Here is a 6,211-nt window from a genome sequence, read left to right on the forward strand (position 1 = left end):
GCGAGAGACTGATGACAGGCCATTAGTAGATTATTGAGTGTTTTCACCCTCACCTGTGGCACTGGAAGAGATCCAGATCATTCATTCAGTGGTGCCGGCGTATAGCCGAGCTGTCTCTCTATATCTCCGCCTGCATTAGCGCGGCTAAAGAATGGACGGCCCTTCCCTGGTCGAGAGGTGGAGGTGGTGCTGGTGCTGGTGATGGTTGGGGACGGGGGCATGTGTATGATGAGTGGGTGGGCTGGTGTGTGGGGATGGAGGGGGGGTCTTTACTACCTGCTGCGTCTCCCTCTCACCCTCCTCCCCATCCCCACACACATGTGACACGCCAGCCATGAGTGACGGATGTTCTGCCATCCCCCCCAGACACACACGCAATCACACACACATACACACACACACACACACACACACAGATGGAAGAGTCTGTGTTGTAATGAAGAGCGAGAGGGCTGGGAACTGTCAGCACAGACACAGAGCGAGGGACGAGAGAGAGAGAGAGAGAGAGAGAGAGAGAGAGAGAGGGAGGGAGGAATGGAGAGAACAAAGAAGATGAGAGGAGGGTGTGAATGGAGGAACTGACAGACCCAGTGGGCTCTCCTGGCTGTCTGCTCAGCCCCCAGATTTTAATGAGCATCTGACACAATGAGTGACTGACACGTCTCGGGGAGCACTCTCACACAGGCCCGTCCAGGACCCAAAGGACCGGTTCGGGTCGGTTCTGACTGACCCCACAGGGAACGACTTCAAGCAAGTTCACATAAAACTAGCAGTCGGGGGTGACCGCCAAAGCCCCAAGCGAGCTAATTCATGGCATGCATTTTGTGTGAATGGGTTGTTAGGGCAGCGAAGGAGGAGCTGACATGACAACTTAATGAAAAACATCAAATGTATAATTTATATTTAAATGTGTATGTCGGTACATATGATTTTATTTTATTTTTTTTTTGCCGTGTGGATGTGTGCATGGGGAGATTGTCATTACTGCATCAAAATGGTATCCTCCATTTCTCTTCTTCCCCGATAATATCATGGATCTGTCCATTTTTCTCCTCTTCTGTTTTCTTCTGCCACTTTATGCGGTGTAACAGGGAGTTCTTTCAGTAGCCTACTCAGGCCATTTATCTCACTATGGGGTAATGGGCCATATTGATTCCACTCTAATTTTCACCCGTCTATGCCTGGAGCACACTGGCCTTTGCAGGGTGACATCAGACGGTGAGATCTGTGGGTGGGGGTCCCTCACTTCCTCCCCTGCAGTGTGTCAGATCATTGTCTGTGCGGCAGCGCAGGCATCAAGCTAACGTGCTAATCGGAACATCTAGCGTGTGTGTCTGTTTGTGTGTGTGTGTGTGTGTGTGTGTGTGTGTGTGTGTTTGTGTGTGTTTCTTGTGTGTTCCAGACTTTGGAATATACTTGTATTTTTCAGTCACAGAAAAATCACTGAGAAAGGGAGAGAAAGATTGAGCGAGAGGTAGAGCGTGAGAGAGAGAGAGAGAGAGAGAGAGAGAGAGAGGGAGGAAGTGGACACTTAAAAGCATGGCATGGACAAACTCACTGTACAATACCTACCAAATGAAGGACCAGAACACCCCCACCCCAGCCTACCCAACCCAACCCCACCCCACTCCACCCGAGCCCCACTTTGTGTCTTTCTGTATAGTTACACTTGTTTATTGTGATGAGTATGTCAGAGTTTGTATCTGTAACTTTCTGAGAAATATTGTATTAAAAAAAAAAACATGCACTCAATAAAATCCCTTGGAAAAACTCAGCCATGGAGCTTTCACCCCTGTCGTGATATAACTTCTTACAGCGATTACTTACTCATTCTTCTTCTCTCTCTCTTTCTCTCTCTCTCTCTCTCTCTCTCTCTCTCTCTCTCTCTCTCTCTCTCTCTCTCATTACTTACTCCTTTTCGTCTCTCTCTCTCTCTCCCTTTCTCTTTCCTCTTTCTTCTTGTTGTTGTGGTGGTTGGTGTGGAAGTGGGAGCTATTTGGCGTTTGGCTCGGAGGATGTGGATTAATAATGTAGCAGGGCTGTCAGTGGAGTGAATAAAAACGGCCGGTACAGTAACGCCCGCTGCTGCCGCCGGCGCCGGCGCTGCTGCTGCTGCTCTGGGTGGAATGAGCACCTGTCGTCTCACGAGTCATCAGCGGCCGTCGTCAGACAGCGGCGCGGCGAGAGGGATTCGAGCGGCGCAGAGTGGCGCAGTGCTGCGAGCGCGGCGCTTCAAAGCCATCAGCTCTAAATAAATTACCTGTCACTTTGAATGCATATGAACTTTTGGAAGGAAATCACTCAAAAGGCGGTGTGCAGAAAATTGACAATATTTAGACAAACGGACGGATATTAGGTAGTCTAACCACCATCACTCCCCTAACTCCAACCCCCTTCCCCCTAACACACACACACACACACACACAGACCCAACACAGATCCTACTTTCACCTCTCCCTCTTTGCTAACAGCATTGGGCTCTGGTACGGGTCTGACTTGGATTTTCTGTAGTGTCTGCCACCGTTCTGTCCTGGCAGCGTGTGTGTGTGTGTCTCAGAGGAGAGAGCATTAGAGTATAATGACGAGAGGTAATGAGCTGACGTGCAAGCCGTGGCAAGATGGCTGACTTTCACAGCTCCCCCTTTAATGGCTGATTGGACCGTAATTGACACGCAGGAATACCCTCCTCAATATCAATAGAGCTCACGACACGACTGGCTAAGAACTGCCAGAAAAGCCCAGTTTCCAAAAAAAAAAAAACTGCTGCACTCCACTGAGTAGGCTACAACACTGAGTTTTGTTATATTTCTGCACACCTTTTGTTCTGAAACTGAAAATAGAGTCTATGTTGGTACACGACAAACATTAACGCTGAAGTTGTTTATATCTCAGCGTGTGTCTCCCCAGCCACCCACAGCAACCCGACTCCCAAAACTCATCCAATTGCAGGGCTAGGTTTCCCTGTGTCGCGCCTTGATTTTATTAGCTGGCAGGATTACCTGCTTTATTCCATATGACACATCATTACTCAGGAAAGGGGATCTTAATGGAAAAGACCACAGCAAGGTCACAGTGATAGCTTAATTGCGCCCCCACAAGTGCTGTAATTGTCAATTATCCATTTTTAATAGCTATTTATAGGGGCAATTCTCCCCGCGACTCACTTTCCAAAGCTTTTGTTTTAATTGATATGTTATCTTAATTGATGTAATTAAAGTAGAGGAAATGTATGCACAAGGCATGAGCAGAAATGCATCACTTGAGAGCGCATCTGTAGGCACGGAGCAAGTGAGAGATGGAATATTGAAATTAGAGATGTCAGTGTACTGCATGTATTCATGCCATTACAGTAAGAGATCACTGCAGTGAATATTCCCTCTGTAAATATTCACAACACAATCACCTGCAGAAGGGGATAGTTACCCAGCGTGATATGTGTTTTGCTTAAGAAGAGCAACCCTTTGTTTTTTATAGTCTGCCAACAGTGATGGTTTATTGAAATGTAAGAAAAAGATAAAGACATTTTACAGGTACAGTTGGTACTCCTACTCGAACTACAGTAAGCGCTTTAAAATGCACGTGTTAAGGTTTGGCAACTAACTTGTGCATACAGTATGTGCATATTTGCAACACATTTTGATCAGAATGGAGCTAAAAAACAAAAAACTCTGATTTCCCAGTTATAATCTCTTTGTAGAACCTACAGCTCAACAATATAAAAGATATAGCAATAGAATATGGACAATGCACTCGTTTGAAAAGTTTGATAGGCAGTTGTCGTTCTATGGCCATGCAGTAAGAAGCGATGCCACAAGTAATGAGCAGCATTGCACCTGTGACAATGTGAATGCCAAGCAGACACGCTGCTGAAACACCAGCAAGGAGACATACATAGTTCTCTGGGATGGTCTGAGGAGGGGTTCGGGAGATGAACGAGGATCTGCTGTGTTTTTGGACTCATTATGTCCAAGTGGCATGCCACTTTGTGTGTGTGTGTGTGTGTGTGTGTGTGTGTGTGTGTGTGTGTGTGTGTGTGTGTGTGTGTGTGTGTGTGTCTGTGTGTGTGTGTGTGTGTGTGTGTGTGTGTGTGTGTGTGTGTGTGTGTGTGTGTGCGTGTGTGCGTGTGTGCATGCACGTTATGTACACTTACCCACAACAGTTTTTTTTTTTTTTTTTTTTTTTTAAAACACTGTCTGCTTCATGCTGTGGTATATCTAATCAACACAGCTATGGAACAGCAATCTCAGAATAATAGACAAAATAATAATTATGTATAATTTTGTTTCCCTTTAATCAACCTTACATTTCAAATTCGACATTGCTCATTAGACGACCCTTTCACATGGTCCTGGTTTGTATAGTGCTTGTTTGTTTGTTTGTTTGTTTGTGTTATATTATCCCCTCCCACTTGCCACTTGGTGGGTTAAGTAAGTGATACTGTGACAGTAAATGTATATTTTCCTGTGTCCTTGGAAAGGATTCATCAGCATGAGAATCTTGTTTTGGTGGCAGCGTAATATAATTTTCACCCTATGATACACTTATGCTTGGTACCGAGTCTATGGAGTGCTTTTTTGAGTCTCTTAATGGAATGAAAGTAGTGTTTGCCTCACATTCACTCAATTTGAACTTGTGTGACTTGTGTGGAATTTAAATTACCTCACCTATAATGGCGGACAGAGAGGTGACTCCTCTTCAAGTGTGTGTGTGTGTGTGTGTGTGTGTGTGTGTGTGTGTGTGTGTGTGTGTGTGTGTGTGTGTGTGTGGAGGGAGGGAATAAAACCCTCTAAACTCTAGGTCGAATCAGATCTGGATTCTCTGTGGAGTTCATCAAATTTAATTACGATACATATAATTACCCAAAGCAATCTTTGGCGAGGTAGGAATAATCGTTTCACGGGAGACATGGGCACCTGCAGGGACGTATGGTAATTTAGCGCCGGTGTAAGATGACGGGGGGTGGGGGTGGGGGGGGCATTTGGTCCCACCATTATGCCTTCCTCCAGGGGGAAATGGTGGTGATGGTGGGGATGGAGGTGGTGTTGGCTGGCACACCGGAGCCTGTCATTTGTCATTCAGTGGGAAAATTGATTAAAAAACAGCCAAAGAGACCTGACAGATTCTGGCACCCCTCCTGCAGTGCCAGACTCAGCCTTCATTTTGGACTAAAAAAGAATAGCAAAGAAGTGCTGTACTTAAATGACAGTGATGGGCCTTCTTGGCCAGCTTAGAAGATATCGCTGATCACATAGGAAGGAGACTGGAGCACACTGATCTCACTTGCAGTCTTTTATTGGTGCAAACAGAAGACTAATGTTTCGACACTACTGTGTCTTCATCAGAGTCACAGTAGTGTCGAAACGTTAGTCTTCTGTTTGCACCAATACTGCAAGACTGCAAGTGAGATCAGTGTGGTCCAGTCTCCTTCCTTCTCCTGGTCCTACTGAGAAGCACCTGTGACGGCAGATGATTAGGATTGATGCGCAGAGTTCTTCATTTGAACAAGATATCGCTGATGTTGGCACACATATGTAGTCGATCGATTTTCTTGCTGAATGGTATTGATTGTTGCTTGATATGTTTGTTTGGTTGCACACCATGGGAGAAGAGTCACTGTTTAATTGCCCAGTGAATGTCTAAGAACTGTAGAGTCTGCTAATGTGAATCTAAGTAATCTGAAATGTATTTACTGAACAATGTCATAGTACCCCAATACTGGGGAACCAACATAACCAACCTGTCAAGATATACTGTAGAACTAAACTAATAGATATAATGTACCGTATATACTTGAATCATACTTTGCCCTGTGTGGATCCTCCTACTCATCAGCTATTGTGTGAATAGGTTTGCTCTGTTTGCACTGGGAATGGAATCCTTGATGGAGAGCAGTGTCCAGTAAAAATCACATATGAAGCGGAAAATGGAGATCTGTGTGAAGGAGAATCTGTGGGCAGATCGAGGCCTTTAATTGGCTGTTCTGTGTGTGTGTGTGTGTGTGTGTGTGTGTGTGTGTCTGCTTGTGTGTGTGTGTGTGTGTGTGTGTGTGTCATCTGTGTGTTGGGGGGTTAGGGGGGGCAACGATGCTGCAACTCACACACCCCTGCTGAATCTAATCTTGCACCGAGCCCCGTTTTCAGCTCAGCCCTCGTCGATTCCTCTCCCGAAAAATCAATGAAATATTTTCCCACAGAAATGATGTGGAAAATGT

This window comes from Sardina pilchardus, chromosome 2 (assembly GCF_963854185.1).
Source record: "Sardina pilchardus chromosome 2, fSarPil1.1, whole genome shotgun sequence".
Taxonomy (NCBI): Eukaryota; Metazoa; Chordata; class Actinopteri; order Clupeiformes; family Clupeidae; genus Sardina; species Sardina pilchardus.